Genomic DNA, 18,401 nt, shown 5'->3' on the forward strand with positions numbered 1-18,401 from the left:
GTGCCTACTCTAGCCATCTTTCCACAGATGGCAAAGCAATTTGGGCATCTCAGAGGACAAGGGCTTTCATGCAGGTGTCTGTGATCAAGTGTCTGCCCTCTAGGGCAGCTTACCCCTAGGAAGGGTCTGTATGAGAGGGCAAGTGCAGGCTGAAGATAATTTGATGTGTGGGAACCATTGACTCCCTATCTCTGGACTGTGGGCATCTCCAGGTCCAGGTCTCTCTCTCTCCCTTACCAGCTGGGTGCCCTTGGCAAATTGCCTAGCTCGCAAATGGTGCTGAGTCTACCTACCTTCCGGTTTTTAGGGAAGGGGTTGGAAGACCAGTCCATGAGCTGCAGCCAGCATGTGCTGGGCTCCTCCTGTGCTGGCTGCTAGGGCTAGTGACCATAGGTCCTGCAGATAGATCTCTACTGCAATTGTAAGATTCTCTAGTGAGCAAGGAAGACCTGAAAGTTTCCCAAGGACTCCCCACCCATGTTCCCTAGCCCAGGGAACCAAGCTATGATTGCTAAGATATTACCCAGCTCCACCTTTGACCCTGAACCTCTGCAGCTTTGAAGTCTCCGTGTGTCCAAAGCTCCCTTTTATTGCAGGGGTTTGGGTGGGGCTGAGGGGATCCCCAGGTGTTTTTAGGGTGCTGCTAGCATCCCTTTCTTCAGGAGGGAGTGGTAGGAACACAACCGTTGGAGCTGTGGGAATCAGCAAGTGCTGTTCCATGGAGCAGATGTCTTCCATGTACTGTATTCAAGAAGTTTGTCTGTCTCAGTATCATGGCAGGGTCCCCCTCTTCTTCACAGGACCCAGAACCCTAAAGCCAGGGTCAAAGTTGAATCTAACTTGGATCAAAGTTTGTCAGCTGCTCTGATGAGGATCTGGTTCATTTTGGGTCAGCCCAGCAACTGCTTGAAGCTGTAGGACTGAGTGGGCCTGTTTGGAAAACAACATGGGATCTATCATGGCCACTGAGGAAGGGCCACCCTGTCCCCCAAGAGTCCATTGCCAGCCAGTGTCTTCACTGAGCCAGGGAACCTGATTTTCTTTCCTGTATCTCAAAGTGGTTTACGGAAAGGTGGGGGCAGGAAGGGGGATTGCTGGAAACATGAGCCTCTGTGTGTACACAAATCTCCAGTGATGTCAATGGTGTGCTCTGCTGTATTATGGGATATCTGAAGTTTCTATCTTCATTAAGCAAGCAACTTTATTGGCTCACACCTGTAGTCTGAACACTTAGGAGGCAGAGACAGGGGAATTGTGAGTTTCAGGCCAGTCTGAGCTCAAAGGGGTGGGAGTGGGGGGTGGAGGAGGCAGAACAGATGGCTCAGTAGGTGAAAGGGCTTGCTGTGCAAGTATGAGGACCTGACTTTAAATCCTCAGAATTCACCTAGAAGCTGGACTTATATAGCACATCTGTAATTCCACTCTTATGGGAAAATGGGAGGCAGAGGTAGGGGAATCTCTGGAAGTATAACAGGTCAGCCAGGCTGGCACAGACTGCAGAAAAAAACAGCCCTCTATGTCAAGGTGGAAGAGAACCAACACCTGATGCCCTCTGACTTTCATTCGTGAATAGACTCATATACAGCACAGGCACAAAAGAACTTTTCTGCTTTATGAACTGAGTGGGGATATGGTGTGCCAGATAGAAACTCCAACCTCAGGGAACTTGCCTTCTTCTGGAGACAAGCCTATTGGCAAGAGGCATGTACCAGATCATGGGCAGCCAGGTGAAAGCTGGTTATGACTTAAGGAGGCTACTGCTGCCCCACCCTGCTTCCTGCCTCCATGAGGTTTTGAAGCACCTCCAGATTGTATGATTTCCATGCCTAAGGAAACCCCAGTGCCTTTTATCACCCGCAGTGACACACATTCTCTCTCTGATCTGTAGAACCAGGATCCATCCCACATACTTGCTGGATTGATTTCTTAAGTCTCTTGGAAGCAATTTGTTCCAGGTATCATGTTTGGAGTCCCTGACCCGGTGTTTCCCGGAGATGATAGCCTGAGGGACAAGAGTGGAGCTCTTTGGCAGTGTACTACCCTGTGCCTGTAACCTGCCTCAAGACATGAAGTGTGGTCACCGTATAATTCATTATCCAAACTTATCCCAAGGGGGCCACTGTGGAGAGAAGAAGAGCTTTTACAAGCAGCCAGACAACAGGTGAGTCACCCCAGCTGTGCTCTTGTCAGAAAGTCCCTTTAGCTGTCAATTACAGAACACCAATCCCCACTGATTAAGTGCCTGAAGCCACAGAACTTGATCATGGCAGGTAAATGGGATTCTGACCCTGGACTCTCATTCTTCCCTGAGTAGTCAGGAGTGGTCAGCTTTCCTGGGGAGGACACCCCCAACATTTGGTATTCTGGATGAACAAGCCTAGGCAGAGTCGCTGCTGGACAGGGCCCCTCATGGCCCAGGGTCCCTGGCTTGCCCTATGCTGGAGTGGGGGTAGGGAGCATCAGAGTTCTGCTGGAAGGAGAGATACCCATTCCAGGCAGAAAGTGATCTGGATCAGTCTGGGGAGTGGGGGCAAGGATAGCCTCTTGTAGCTCTCAACCATGGGACAAGGTGAAGTAGTGCCGCAGAACGGTTACTGTTCGCAGAGTCATACTCAGTGTCATACTCACCCTGGCAGGGTAAGTGAGGAGGTGGAGGGCAATCCAGTGACCTGGGATCCTGGGAGCTTTGGGAACCCTCTTTTACTTGTGATCGATAAACGCTCTTGTCTCTTAATCACTGGGGCCCCGGGGCTGCACCAGTGTACCCTACTGAGAAGATCTCTATGGACTCTGACTCACAAATCACTTTGTCCCAAATGTGTCTCTCCACATTGTGTGTGTGATGGGGAGTAGTCAGTGACACACAAAGGCCCCAAAATAGGTCAGGGAAGTTGCCAAGGTTGAATACCCTATGAACTATGGTCTCCAGCCACACATCCAGGGAATCTTCACTGGCACCACTCTCTGTTAGGAATTGGGTGTGCCACTTGCCACAGGTAGCCCAGACACCCCACCTGGGAGTCCAGTCTCTGGTGGATGCCATTCTTCCAAACAGCAATGTGTCCCTTATATAGTAGTGTCGAGGGAATAAGCACAGGGCCCCAGGCCGTGGCAGAGAGCCTGTGCAGCCCCGGGGTTCAGGTGAGCTGTATAGACCAGACTGTCAGTCAAGGCCATGTTGTACAAGGTTCTTTCCTTTCCAGACAGCACCATCAAAGGCACCATACTCCCCAGGATACTGTGTTCCCAAGGAGGTCAAGGCTGCCCTGAGAGCCCAGCTGTCAGCAGGATGTCCAGGGCTGGCTGAGTAATGCCTGGGGCATGGAGCAAAACAAGTAGAGTTTCAGGAGGCTCCTACCCTTCATCTTTCTTTGTTTTTTGAGCAGTCTTCTTATGCGTGCCATGTGTCTCCACCATGATATGTGCCCCCCCAAAAAACGGCAGCACCACGGGGCTACACCGATACCTTTGAAATTGCAAAAAACTGAAATAATTTTTTTTTCTTCTTATGGACTGATTACCTGAAGCGCTTTATTGTAGTGACAGGAAGCTGACTGAGACACACTCCTTACTCTAAAAGGGCAAAGGAGTAAGTAGCATCAAAGGATCTCAAACACAAACCTTCTCTTTCTTCACTGCTTTGTGTCTTCACTTGGGGTGTCTTGTATCCATTAATTTAATGCCACTGTAAAGAAAGGAACATTGACAATTTAAATTGCAGTTGGCCTTCTGTATCCAAGGGCTTTCCAAATGAGCTTTGAAAATTCATGTGCATGCATGCACATGTGTAGTATGTGTGCATTTGTGTGCATGTATGGAAGTCAGGTTGATGTTGGGTGATTTCTTCATTTATTCTGCATCTTAGTTTTTGAGACAGGGTCTCTCACTGGGCCTGAAGCTCATTCATAGACTATAGTGGCTGCCTGGAAAGCCTCAGGGGTCTTCCTCTCCAGAGCTGGCATTACAGACTAATGCCACCTTGCCTGGCTTTTTATATGGTTGCAGGGGGTCAAACTCATGTCTTCATGCTTGTGCAGTACTTTTATGTTTGTGCCATCTCTCCACCCCATTGAAAATATTTTGAGATGCTAGGAGTGGTGGCAAACACCTTTAATCCCAGAACTAAGGAGGCAGAGGCAGGAGGAGCCAGCCTGGTCTACTGAGCAAGTTCCAGGACAACCAAGGTTACACAGAAAAACTCTGTCTCTAAAAAACAAAACAAAAGATTGTATGAAACAATTTTACCCATGGTAAACATGTGGGGAATTTTCTCTTGTCAATAGTACATTAACCCATCATATATAGCATTCTGTTGTAGTGGATATTGTCAGTCATAGAAGGAAGATTAAAGCACACAAAAGATGTGTAGGTTCTATAACATACTGCAGGGTTTTATGGAGGAGTCTTGAGCCCCCCCCCTTTTGGTATCTCAGGGGTGATAGCTTCCAAAATCAGTCACCCTTAAATATAAAAGACTGGAATAAATAGCATGAATTTTGCCATCTGTCTTTTTGTTCTGTAATGTTAGTTATACATGAAAATGTGAGAGAACATTTAAATGGTATGCAGAAACTCTGACTGGACATAGTTCCCTGTATCCCAGAGATACTAAATGGCCAAAGTTCAATGGTTTGTGTAATGTATTAATACTCTCCATCCTTGTTTACTGATGGGAAAGAGGGACAGGACAGACAGGCATGGTAGCACATGCCTTTAATCCCAGCATTCGGGAGGCACAGGCATGCGGATCTCTGTGAGTTCAAGGCCAGCCTGATCTACATAGCAAGTTCCAGGCCAACCAAAGCTATACAATAAGACCCTGTCTCAAGCAACAGCTGCAAACAGTGGCTGTCAGCATATTCAGTGTAAGTGGTTGTCTGATGTTGGGAAATCTCCCGCTAAGACAGACATTGTCCCCCAATCCTTCATGCTTACTTTGTATCCTTCCTGCCTTTGAAGCCAAGTCCTGGTTTGAATGGCAAATGTGGCCTCTGGACACCCTATCTTGCTCAGCTGTAGGTGTAACTGGAAGACCTAGGGCTTGACAGAGGGGTTGTGGGGTGGCAAGAACAGAGTACAATGTCTCCTTAACTCACAAGCATATTCCAAAGTCCCCTGACCTTCATTCACCCACTCAGATTCAAAGGGAAGAATACCAAGACACTGTGGGACATAGGGACACTGTGGGACCTAGGGGGCTACAGAGGTCTCACACCCAGGAAACTGGCCCTCAAGCTACCCCCCCCAAAACTGCTGTGTGAAGAGGCCCCACATATCACTTGCTTCCTGGCTGTCTTGAGACCACAGTCCCTTGAAGATGATGACACCCAGACACAACAATCAGTGAAAGGGCTGTGTCAGGAAACACTACTGTCAACAGGGCCCTGTTGCTCTTACATCTTCCCTTCTCCTGAGACTGGTAACCTTCAGCGACCTGGGGACCATGGCAGCACATCTGTATCCAGAGGCAACTGGTTTGATTGTAGGGTGAGGCTTAAGGGACCTGACATAGGGTCGTCTCAGGTGGCTCCTGGAGGCTTCAGAGCACCTCTGGGCCCTTGGGTGGGTGTCCTCAGTTCTCTGTTCTCCAGCCTGGTTTGGTGAGTGGCTTCTTAGACTCAGTCTGAGTGATGAGTCTGGATCATCTTTGAGCTCTGGGGGACTGGGGACTGACTCAAACCTGTTCTGAAGCCCAGAGAAGATGAGAGGAAGCCAGAGGCTGGTTGTGGGGGGTGCCTAGGCCATGAGAACTGGAGGGTGGAGGGTGGAGGCTGGAGGCTGCTGCCAGAGAAAAGACAACAGCACAATGACACGGGGAGCTCCAGTCTCCCCAGGACAATCCTGGCCTCTTTGAGGGTCTTACCCTACCCAACACTCACAGGTACCCTAAAATGAGAAGGGTTCCAAGTGAACGAGAGTGGAGGCTACACCTCCCTTGTGCCTGCCTGAAGTAAGGACACCGTGCTTGCTGTTTTGTGTTCACATGGAGGGACTGGTTTGCTAAGTAGAGAGGATCCAGGGCCCAGCTCAGGCCTCTACACACTCCAAACCTTCTAAGTAGGTGAGGAAAAGGCCTATGCCCTGGGCTTGGAGACAAGAGGCCTGAGGTTCAGGAAGGACTCCCCGAAAGGCTGACAGGAGGGTAGCACACCTCTGCTTCAAACCAGATCTTCTCCTTGGTGGGCCTAAAGGAAGGAGGAAGGGAAAAGAGATGGGCTGAAAGCAGGTGTGGCCTTCCCAGGGTTGATTCCTGCTCCCTGCCACCACCATCGATGGGCTCCTGCCTTATCACTCTGGCACTTTCCCTCCCTGGCTTCTGGTTGGGTTTAATTGAGTGAAGTGACTGGCCAGAAGCCTGAAGGCACAGAGAACCCCATCTCCTGCCTCCTGCCTCCTGCCTCTAGGTACTTAGCAGGAACAGGACCCCTGCTGAGATTGCAAGTTCCTCCCCCCGCCCCCAAACCCCTCCATTTTACATTTGGGAATAGGCCACTATCCACTGGGCTCTGAACTGCCAGCTGCCTAGGTGTTTCCCAGAGGTGCAGCTTCAGTCACAGAAAGGCAGGGGCCTCCTGGGGAGTCGCTTGTCACTCCCCCAGAGTGACTGCCAAAGGTCTCTCAGCAATAGGAGGCAGTGTGGGATATGCTTGCCAGTCCCAGTCCTTCTTACCAGCACCCCCACCCCCACCAGCAGGCACCCACCCTCCACTGTGGAAGATGAGGGAAGGTTATGGGCTTCCATCTGGGTGCTTCTTGTCGCACCTCCAGGACCAGGAAAAGCCAGCCCCAGTTACTAATGCCTGAGGGGGCACATTTGCAGAGCAGCAGCGGGACCTTGGGGCATGACAGCTGCAGAGGCAGAGGTGAGTCAGCTCAGTCTGGGGACAGCACTTCAGCATCTCCTCAGGGCTTTCTCTGAGGCTAGAAGTCTGAGGTAGAGGTGTTACAAGGTGTTACATGGCAGATGGTGTCTTCTCTTGTGTCCTCATGTGATCATCCTCTGTGTGCCTGTGTCCTGATCCCTTCTACAAGAAACCCAAGTCATACGGATCAAGGCCACCCTAACTACCTCCTTTTAACTTACCTCTTTAAAGACCTGTCTCCAAGCATGGTACTCTGGATGACTGGATGTTGTGGCTTCAGCAGACAAGAGTGCGTATAGGGAACAACGCAGCCCCCATCAGACAGGAAGGGAGGAGCCTCCTACATAGATGCATTCAAGCCACACCTCTCCTTCATTGCCCGTGTGCCCTGGTGAAGCAGGTCCCTCTTTGGGCAACTCTTGTGAACGGTAACTAGTCCAGAACTGAGGACAGGGATACTTGATTTTCCATGTGGTCTTGAGAGAGATATATCTCCTGAGACTAGGGTGGCTGTGACAAGACCTGAAAGTAAAAGCTACTCCCTAAGATCCCAGCCCCAGCAAGGTGAAACCTAGGAGGGTGACATGGACTCCCTCTTCCTCCAGGTGCTGCATGGTTAGGAGGGTCCCCTTTCTCTTGTGACCTAATGTGACAGTGACTCCCGGGCTACCCTACCAGACTGAGGTGCAGGCAGCACCCCTAACCCCAGCTATGGGATGTTGGGAGCCAATGTGACAGGGATGTTGGCTTCCCACACCTGTTGGTAGATTACAGTTTTCCCCCTAGCTTGTCCCTTGGGCCTATTCCTCTAGGTAATGTGGCCCAAGGTGCTGATTGTGCTGTGATGTTATCTGGGAGGTGAGGGTAGCCCTAGGCTCCTGATTACATGCCTTCCCTGCACCTGGTGCTTACCTAGGAGTCCCAGGCTTAGTCCAGTCCACCAGAGGCTGGCTGCATTGATAAACATGCAAATCTCAAAATGAATGCAATTAATACCCAAATGAGGGCCAGGGAGCAGCCATTGAGTGGCAGAGGCTGGGCTGGGCTGGCCTGGCCTGTATCTTGGAGCCTCAAATATTTGTCTCTTATTTGAATGCCTTTTGTAGACTGGCAGGTGGGGCCTTCAGCTCAGACAACAGCTGTCTTGTAGGCTAGGTCTGGGAAGATCTGGGCTAGGTTTTATATATCCAACTCCATCTCCTCCCTGACTATAGCCCCCATAGGCTTGCTACTATGTAAACCATGCCCTCTTGCAAGGTGGGCAGAGAAAGAAGGTAGAGACCCGTTTGTCAGATTGCAAAACTGAGGCTTGAGGCTGGATAGCTTTGTGTAGGAAGCTAGCTGTGGAGGGTAGGGTGAACTTAGTTTCTGGGGTCTTTCTAATCCCAGGCTGGAGCCAGGACTCCATGGGAGAGATATAGTAGGCAGGCACATAGCTCTCTCAGGACTGGGTGTGAGTGTGTGTGAGCAACAGGCAGATAGGTGTGCGACATATGTGTCTGAAGCCTCTGCAGTTGTCCCTCCTATTCTGAGCCCACTCAGTGTGTAGCTAGTCTGACCCCCCCCACCCCACCCCCAAGGTGACAGCCTTGCCATCTCTGGGACTTGGGATCCTGGCCAATTTCCCTCTGGACACACCTAGAATTAGCAGAATGCTTAGAGGCCAGTCTTCAGAGCAGAAAGCTTCTTCCTCAGTTTACCCTGCTGGGGTGCCAGACCCAAGGTGCTTCTTGTTTCACTTTAGCCTGTGTTCTGTGCCCATTTCACAGGACTGGAGGCTGAGTCTTGGTAAGTTCTCAAACTTCTTATGCTATGACCCTTTAATTCAGTTCCTCATGTTATGGTGACCCCAACCAAAAATTATTTTTGTTGCTACTTCATAACTATAATTTTGCTACTGTTCTGAAGCATAATGTAAATATCTGTGTTTTCTAATGGTCTTAGGCAATCCCTGTTACAAGGGGTCCTTCAATTCCTAAAGGATCATGGCCCATAGGTAGAGAACCAGTACTGTAGAGGATAGGAAGGGCCATGGGCTCCTTACAGCCTAGGGTTAAGGGGTGGAGGAGTGCTGGCGTCATCTCAAGATTTTCCTGATAGTCACAGTCACTCTGTCTCCATCATGATCTCCTTCGTGCCTCCAGTTTCATCCTGGCAGGACCATTTGTAACAATGTAACTTTGCACTGACCTTGCTGAGGGCAAGTCCTGCCAAACAGCTTTGGAGGAGATACCCTACACCCTAGCCCCCAGGATGCACTCTGAAGTGAGGAGGGTAGAAGAGAGGATAGGGGTGGGCATGAAACACACCCGTTCATTCATCCACAAGGCAGGGACTGGTAGGCCCCTGCTCATCCCTTACTGGTCTGTCCTTTTATTCCCATTTCCCGCAAGGTGCCCACCCTGCCCTTCCCTCCTTCGGGGGATACTGGATGCTGAGGGAACAGCAGAAACAGGTTTGATCACCTGCACAGCTGGGCAGGAGGGCTCTAGGAACCATCGTCAGCTGGGACCTGCAGATGAAGAGGATCTAGTAGAGGGAGGGCCAGTGGAATGTAGAGGGGCAAGTTTCAGGCCTGTGCCAAATATTCTGTCCATCCTGCTATTGGGGGCAAGATTCCTGGAGCTCTGCCCACCTCCCTAAGGCCATCACATTCTGGCTACCTCTGTGTTGTAAAAGAAGAGGGGTTATGTATACTGGAGATTAGATTGGACTGAGGCACGAGCCTTGGGTTCAATCTAGGTGGCCCAAGACCTAGAGCAACCCATGTCTGGCTCCCAAGATCTGCAGCAAAGGCCTCTTTGAGGAGAGTGCCACATCCCCTCATGAGAGTGCTCTGAGTCTGCTTCCCCAGGGACACAAGCCTGCCATTACCCTGTATCTACCCTGGAATCTCCCCTTTTCTGGGGTACTCTGGACATGTAAGTCTTGGAGGTCCAGGAATATGGCTAACATCTTTCATTTGAGTCTGAGCAGGAGTGTGATTGCGCGCTGCAGAATTCTGCATTCATCTGCATTTGGACGATCCCTCAGTCACCACGCCCAATCCTTCTAGAGCCACAGGCTTCCCTGAGATTTGGCCCCATTCCTGCCATGTCCTGCCATCTGTTACCACACCTAGGGGCTGTTCTTGAACTTCATTTGAACAAAGCACACACACGAGCCTGCTAGCCATTGACTGCTGTGGTCTCTGAAGATGGCCACTGTTGACCACATGAGGGTCTGTCCTTCTCTCTGCTACTGACAGTGGCCCATGGTTCAGCGGCTATAGACAATGCTGTCATGGCTTTCTTGACTAGTGTGTGTCTGCGAACTTGGGCTTCCTGCTATGTTCTGTTGGTACCCAAAAGGAATCAGGCTAGACCGACATCTTGCGTTTCTGTCAGGGATAGTCACTGAGGGCACCTGAGCAGAGCTGTAGGGATCCAGGGCTTGACGTCTGGCTGAGATATTGGGGCATTGGGATGATACCCAAAAAGTATGAGTTGTGAGGGTGCATTGGTAGATGGATGGGCTCCATCTTGTTTCTTATCATCCAGCCTTGGCTGCTGGGAAGTCCTGTGATGGGAGCTGGCTTATGCTGTTGTCTTCTTACCGAAGCCTGGGATCAGGCATCTGGTTGAGGTACTCATTCCTAAAGGTCAAGGAGGTCCTTCTTGCTTGATTGGCCTCTAAGGCAGATTCACTTGCATAATTGCACAGGCCTCTGTTTCTAGTGAGTAGGAGACTGTGGCAAAACATGGAGAGTTTAAGTCTAGTCTGAGCAACATAAGAGACCTTCTGTCAACCAACCAACATCAGACAGATGGATAAACCACCACCTTAACAGATCTTCCACTTTTAAAAAAGGCCAAGTCATTTACTCTCTAGAGGAGTCATGACTGGGATATACCGGGACACACAGACCAGCATGGCACCTCCCTCCCATGGTGGCTCTGGAACATTGCCTGCCTGGGGCAGAAAAGGGATGAAGGGATATTAGGACCCTTTTCTCTTTGTCAGCATCCTGAGGGACAGGAACTGGAGGGCCTCTGGGATATTGAGGAACAATGGCCGTTTTAAAGTTCATTTGAGGCCTCATGAGTTGTTAGTGATCTGGTGTATGGGTTCCAGAGCCCAGCCTAGGGACAGGGCACTTCTGGAGTAGACACAGGGTGCCTGTAGGAGGGATATAGGACTTGAACAGTTGGTATCGATGATGATAGGGAGGCTAGTTGAGCTAGGAGCAGATGTGGGGCCATTGACCTCACTCAGGCATGTTCAGTGCCCTGGAGAAGACTTGGACTGGTGCAGAACTGAAGGGCAGAGTCAGGGAGACCCCAGGACTCGACTAGTTTAAGGACTCCAGGGAAGACAGGTCTGGTAAACTTAAAACCAGCAAAGACAGATCAGGGAGATGACAGGCAGTAGGTAGCAGGCCTGGATGCAGGGTGGCAGACAAACTCAGCACCACCCCCAAGGTCTGGCCTTCCTTTCCCTTGTGATGGCAGCCACCCCACCCCCAAACAGCACCAGACTGGTTCAGGTTGAACCTGTTCTGGGCAGGGCAGCCACTGGGGGTGGATTCCAGCTTCTGTTTCTGCTCTGCTTCATTTGAAGCTGGAAACGCCTTGGCCACTCAAGCCCAGCCCTCAGCCCCAGGGCTCTACTCACAAGACACCAGGCAGCCAAGTGCTGCCCCTCCCTCCTGCATTTGTACACAGGAATGGCACAAGCACAAAGACCCTGTGGTGTACCACACACTCATACACATGCAGAAACACACCAACACACATATATGCATATACCTGAGTACTTGCAGAGTTATCCTGAAACAAATATATGTACATGTATACACCCAGATACACCCAGACACTCCAAAATCACACACCCAGACACATGCCAGACACCACAAAACACATACACCCAGATACATGCATCCCAAAACGCACATACATGGTATGCATGTATACCCAGATACATGCAGACACTCCAAACAAATATCTACCTCCACACAACCAGATACCTTTGAGACACCCTGACATACAGAGATTCATACGGAGGCCTCCCAAAACACACACACACACACACACACACACACACACACACACACACACATGCACATATCCATATACATGCAGACACTTCAAAAACACACCCAGATACATTCTAGACCCTCCCAAACACATCAGACACATGTAAGACACCCTGAAACACACACACAGATTCATGCTGAGATGCCCCAAAGCATGCATATATACACACATCCAGTGTGGTGGTTTGAATGAGAATGGTCCCCATAGGCTCCTCATATGTTTGGATGCCTAATCCCTTGTTGGTGGAAATGTTGGGAAGGATTAGGAAGTTCGGCCTTGGAGGAGGTCTGCCACTGGAGGTGGACTTTGAGGTTTCAAAGGCTCACACCATTCCCAGTTATCTCTTTCTGCCTGTGTTTACAGATCAAGACGTAAGCTCTCATTTCAGTGCCTGCCTGCCTGCCGCCATACTTCTAACACAGTGGTCATGGATTTTAGCTCTCTGAAATCCTAATCCTCAAATTAAACAATTCCTTTTATAAGTTGCTGTGGTCATGGTGTTTTATCATAGCAATAGAAAAGTAACTCAGACACCCAGATAAATGCAGACACTCCAACACACACATGCACACACAGAATTATAAAGAGACTCTGAAACACAAACAGACACACTCTAGTACACACAGATACTCTGAGAGACACATGGATGGATACATACATGTACACAGATGAATTGAGACAGGCACACATACAGTTACACAGACATGCTGAAACACACACACACACACACACACACACACACACACACACACAGACATACACATAGCACACACATGCACAGACAAAAAAGTTGTGTATATAGACACACCTGCACATTCCTGAACGGGTTGAATTGTATAAGTAACATCCCTTACTCTTGACACCCCATAAGGCAGAGACCATCCCAGCACACAAATTGATCTACACCTCCAATAGCATGGTGCATTGGTCCCCCACCTGCCCATATGTCCATCTGTCCATATGGTGTTGAGTGAAAGGGTTGGTTTCTAGATCAATGGAGTAGAACAGATCTCAGGAGTAGACCCTATGAATATGGCCAGTTGAGCTTGGGCAGAATGTGAATGCAACTATATATGGCTGTTGGTGTTAGCTGCCATCATTTGCCTTAATTTCAGCCTCTCTGTACGCCTACAGGCAGCTGAAGAACAAGAGCCAAGCTCACTTCTTTAGCACCTAATGGTGTGGAATACCTTTTCAGCCATTGATTTGCCATGCATATCTCTTCTTTGGTGGGTATTTGTTTAAGCCCTTTGTAATTTTATTATTATTATTATTATTACTATTATTGTTATGTGTGTGCATGATGTGTATGGGTGTGCATGCCTGTGTGTGGCAGTCAGAGGGAAACTCTGTAGAGTAGGTTCTCTCTTTCCTTCTTTACATGGGTCCCAGGGATCAAACTCAGGTGGCTAGGCTTATGCAAAAGTACTTGTACTGGCTGAGCCATCTTGATGGTTGCTTTGCAGATTTCTGTGTGTGTATGCACTCGTGTGTGTGCACTCACGTGTGTGTGTGTGTGTGTGTGTGTGTGTGTGTGTGTGTGTGTGTTTTGCATGTTTCTGTATGTGTAAGCCAGAGGACCATCTCAGGTATCATTTCTCAGATATTATCTGTCTTTAAATTTTATTTTCTGGGTTGGGGAGGCAGTTCATCAGGGAAAGCACTTGCCCTCAGGTTCAGATCCCCAGAACCCATGTAACTGTTGGCAGGTAGGTGGAGATAGGGCATCACTGGATCCAGCCTGCTAGCTAGTTAACCATCAAGCTCTGGGTTTAAGTGAGAGAATCTGCCACACAGAAGATACCAATATCAATCTACACACACACACACACATACACACACACCTACAGCCACAGAGACACCACATACACAAGCCAGAAGACTTATTTTTAAAGTTTAATTTAATGTCTATGGATGTTATGTCTGTATGTAAATATGTGTACCACGTGCATTGCTTGCAGTGTTCACAGTAGCCAGAAGAGGGGCTCAGATTCCCTGGAACAGAAGTCACAGGAGGTTCTGGGCTGCCTTGTGGGTGTTGTCAATTGAACATGGGTTCTCTGCAAGAGCAGACAATGCTCTCTGTAGGTTTTGTTTGCCTGTTTGATTTTGGTTTTGGATTTTTGAAACAGGATCTCTATATATAGCCCTGGCTGTCCTGGAACTCCTATTGTAGACTAAGCTGACATTGAATTTACAGATCTCTGCCTGCCTCTGCCTTCTGAGTTCTGGAATTAAAGGCTTGTGCCACCATGCCCTACAGCAGGAAATGCTTATAACTCTATGCCATCTCTGTGTCCCTATGACGCTGGCTATCTTGTCGCTGTTTTCATGGTTCTCTGTGTATTCCAGGTGGAGGCCTTGGACCAGCTATGGGCTTTACAAACATTTTCTTCCAGCCTGCATTCTTCTTAGCATTGCTATTCACATTTTAAATACAAAAAAAAAATCTAGCACATAACTTCTTTCTTTTGTGCACAGGTGTCCTGGGTAGGAACCCTCTGGTAGCCACGGTGTTTCCAGCTCTGGGGTGCTGCTTCCCCAGTGGACATTTGGCAATGTCTGAAGAACTTTTTGGTTGTCACACCTACATATCCTCATGCACAGAGATATGAATGAGTCTCTAAAAGGCAAGCCTGAAGATGGGAAGTTTAACGACCCTAAAGTCAGTGGTTTTTTCTGATGCAACTGCCTTTGAGTCACCCATACACTTGTAAGTAAACCCTCATCCATCTTCACAACATCCCTGGTTCCTTTTCCTGTAAGTCACCTGAGCTGGTCAGATGACTTGTTTTATTTTTCAGTTTGACACAAGCTAGGATCATCTGGGAAAGGAGAATCTCAATTGAGAAAACCCTTCCATAAGATTGGCCTATAGGCAAGTCTGCGGGGCATTTTCTTCATTAATGACTGATGTGGGAGAGCCCAATTCATGTGGGCAGGCAGTCCTGGATTATTTAAGAAAGCAGGCTGAGTATACCAGGAGGAGGGAAGCAGTAAGCGGCCCTCCTCTGTGGCCTCTGCTGCAGTTCCTGCCTCCAGGTTCCTGTTCTGACTTTCTGACCTGACTTCTCTCCAAGATGGACTACAAAGTATACAATGAAATAAACCCTTCCATCCACAAACTGCTTTTGGTTATGGTGTTTATCAAGCAATGGAAATTAATTAGGAAAATAAACTCACCAACTGCTAAGCTAGATTTGGGAGGAATCATTTTCTTTGGTCTGTCATTAGTGCCCTGTCTGGGTACATGGACATCTATCTGTCTGTACCTCCTAGGACAAGAAGTCTCCAGCACCACCCTTTTCCATGTAATCACTTTGGCATCTTGCCCAAACTCGACTGATCATACTTACAGGAGTCTACTTCAGGGATCTAGTCTGCCCTTTGACCAATAAATCTGTCTTTTCATCCAATACCATGTGGTCCCAGCTTTAAGGAAAGTCAAATGGAATAGCTGTGAGGTGGTGACTGTGGATTCCCTAATGAGTGTTGTGGTGTGCCTTTCACTTTCTGAGTTATCTTTACTGTCAACAGCTCATTGTTCACAGAAAAGAAAATTCTGTTGGGATTTTTAGAATCAATTTGGGAATATTTAGAACGACTCGAGAAGGACTGGCATTTTAAAATTGAATCACCCATGGGTATTTGTCTGCTTTATTCTGATCTTTATTTGATTTCTATCATCAGCAGTTTGTAGGGTTTTTTTTCTTTTTCCATTTTTTTTGTGTGTGCACATGTATGTGTGTGTGCATGTGGAGGACGTGGCTGCTGTTGGGACTTATCCTCCATTGCTTTTCCACATTATTCATCGAGGCAGGCTCTTTCAATCAAACCCAGAGTTCACTGATATGATTAGTCTTACTCAGGGGATCTCCTGCCTCTGCTTTGCAAGTCTGGAGTTATTGGTGAGCTACCATGTCCATTTGGCACTTATGTAGGCCCTGAGGACCAGGACACTGGTCCTCACATTTGAGTGGCAAGTACTTTAATCCCTGAGCCATTTCCCCAACCTCCAGTGTTTTGTGACTTTAAGCTTTATAGACTATACATGTTTTGTTGCAACTACTTTGTTACTGCAAGTGGAGCTTTTTGGAAAATTATTTCTATTACCTCATTACAGTTGTTCGAGAGCTCAGCTCAGTTCTTGGCATCAACCCACACTTAGTTTCCTGTGGGTTTTTTTTTGGGGGGGTCTATTTAACACCCATGTCACTGTGAATAGATATAATTTTATTTCTTCCCTTAAAATATGCATGCCTTTAAAAATATTATGTTGGCAGAGCTTTCCAGTGAAAAATGTGGAGTCAGAGTGGCAAGAGAGGAAACCCTCCTCATAGGCCTTCCCTAACCGTAAGGAGAGCAGCCTTACGAATCGAACCATGAGTATGTGTTCCATACTGTTTACTGTGTTAGCTTCCTTTCAGGATCCTATTTATTGTTTTCAGGGTTAGGGATGAACCCAGGGCCCTTGCACATGCTAGGCAAGTGCCCTACCCGTCACTGACTGTACCCATAGTTCTCTTTCTGCTTTAAAAAATTATTTACTTTATTTTATGTGTGTGTGTTTGTGTCAGCGTGTGTGTGACATGCTTGCACACACGTTTGTCAGCTGTCAGATCACCTGGAACTAGAGTTACAGACATGTGTGAGCTGCCATGGGCTTCTGGGAATTGAACCCAGGTCCTCTGCAAGAGCAGCCAGTGTTCTTAACTACTGAGACATCTCCTCAGCCCATGAGTATTTTTTTATTGTACCATTTTGTTTCTGGTTTTGGCTTATTAAAATCAATCCATCTTTCTTTGATTGTCTCAAGGTTTGAAGCTAGGGTCTCGTGTGTTTTAGGCAAGCACTATATCACTAAAATACATCCCTAGCTCTGGATTATTTATATCTCCTTTATAAACAATGGCAGATTTTATTACACATTATAACATATCATGTTGTATTTTACACACACACACACACACACACACACCAGTTACTTCAACAATGACTACCAAATAATGTCACACTGTTTTATGTATCATGGTAGAAATATTTTTAAAGACTTGTTTTTTATTATTCGTGTGTGTGTGTGTGTGTGTGTGTGTGTGTGTGTGTGTGTGTGTGTGTGTGTGTGTGTGTGTAGGATGACTGCAAAGGCCAATAGAGGGTATCGATCCCCTGGAACTGGAGTTTCAGATGTTTATACACCACCATATGGATGCTAGGTAATGAATCCGGGTGCTCTGAAAGAGCAGCCAGTGCTTTTAGCTGAGCCATCTCTCCAGCCCTCATGGTAGGAATTTATAACTGTTTTTTTCTCATCTCCTCCCTTCTATTATCTGGGCCATTGTCACACATTATAATCTATACCACACTACAAACAAACACTGCATTACTATTTTTTCTTTAGATGTATGTTATCTTTCAGCAACATTGTTAGTAAGGGAAGAATTAGTTCTATTTTTACCTTAATTTGCTCAGTTTCCAGTGCTCTTTGTGCAGATCCATGCTTTTGTCCAACATTGTCTTCCTTTAGTTTGAAGAACATCCTTTGACAGTTCCTGCAGCGAAAGTCTCTGGGTTTTCTTTGTTCAAGAAAGACATTATTGTCTACTTATTTGTTGAAAAGCATCTGCAGTGGGCATGGAATTCTGGGTTGAAAGTTTCCTTTTTTCCCCCCTCCAGCCCTGACTTGCTTGATGTCCAACCAGACTTCTTTGCCTTCTGTGGGTTCTCTGGTGTTTCATGAGGTTCTGTCTTGGATATTCAGTGGTTGAGTATTACGTCTTGGATTCTTTTCTAATGGTAGTCACACTGTTTGACCTCCCTGAACTCTTTGGATGTGTCACTTCTCCCTCATTGTTCCTTTGAATATTTTGTCTGCACTGCTTGCTTTTCTAGGCTTCTTTCCCAGGTCCCAGTTACAGATGTGATAGAGTTTAATGTCCACAGCTCTAGGTTGACTCAGTTTCTCTCCCCTTTTCTTTTCTTTTTCTTTTTTTTTCAAGACAGGGTTTCTCTGTGACTTTGGAGGCTGTCCTGGAACTAGCTCTTATAGACCAGGCTGGTCTCGAACTCACAGAGATTCACCTGCCTCTGCCTCCCGAGTGCTGGGATTAAAGGCGTGCGCCACCAATGGCCGGCTCTCTCCCCTTTTCTTTGTGTCTTTGTGTGTGTGTGTGTGTGTGTGTGTGTGTGTGTGTGTGTGTGTGTACATATGTTCATGCATGTGTATGTGCACATGTGCAAGAGTGTATGCAGATGTACATGTATGCATGTGTGTGTGTGTGCAAAGGCCATCAGAGGACCTTGGGTCCTCATCTCTCTATCTTATTCTCTTGAGACAGAGTTTCTCACTGAACCTGGCTAGGCTTGGCTGATCTCCTGTCTCCCCATCTATACCACACCAAGCACTGGGGTTACAGGCATAGGGACACATTTGGTTTTTGGGTGGGTGTCAGAGATCTGAACCCAG

The 18,401-nt window shown here is 47.8% G+C and overlaps 1 long non-coding RNA gene across 1 annotated transcript; it reads left to right on the top strand.

Moving 5' to 3' along the window:
* Positions 1 to 284: 284 nt before the first annotated feature.
* LOC118238546 lies at positions 285 to 15,135 on the top strand. Its single transcript, XR_004769066.1, has 2 exons — positions 285 to 2,161; positions 14,420 to 15,135. It is a non-coding gene; the product is annotated as an uncharacterized LOC118238546 (long non-coding RNA).
* Positions 15,136 to 18,401: the final 3,266 nt, after the last annotated feature.

Source organism: Cricetulus griseus, chromosome 3 (genome assembly GCF_003668045.3).
Source record: "Cricetulus griseus strain 17A/GY chromosome 3, alternate assembly CriGri-PICRH-1.0, whole genome shotgun sequence".
NCBI lineage: Eukaryota > Metazoa > Chordata > Mammalia > Rodentia > Cricetidae > Cricetulus > Cricetulus griseus.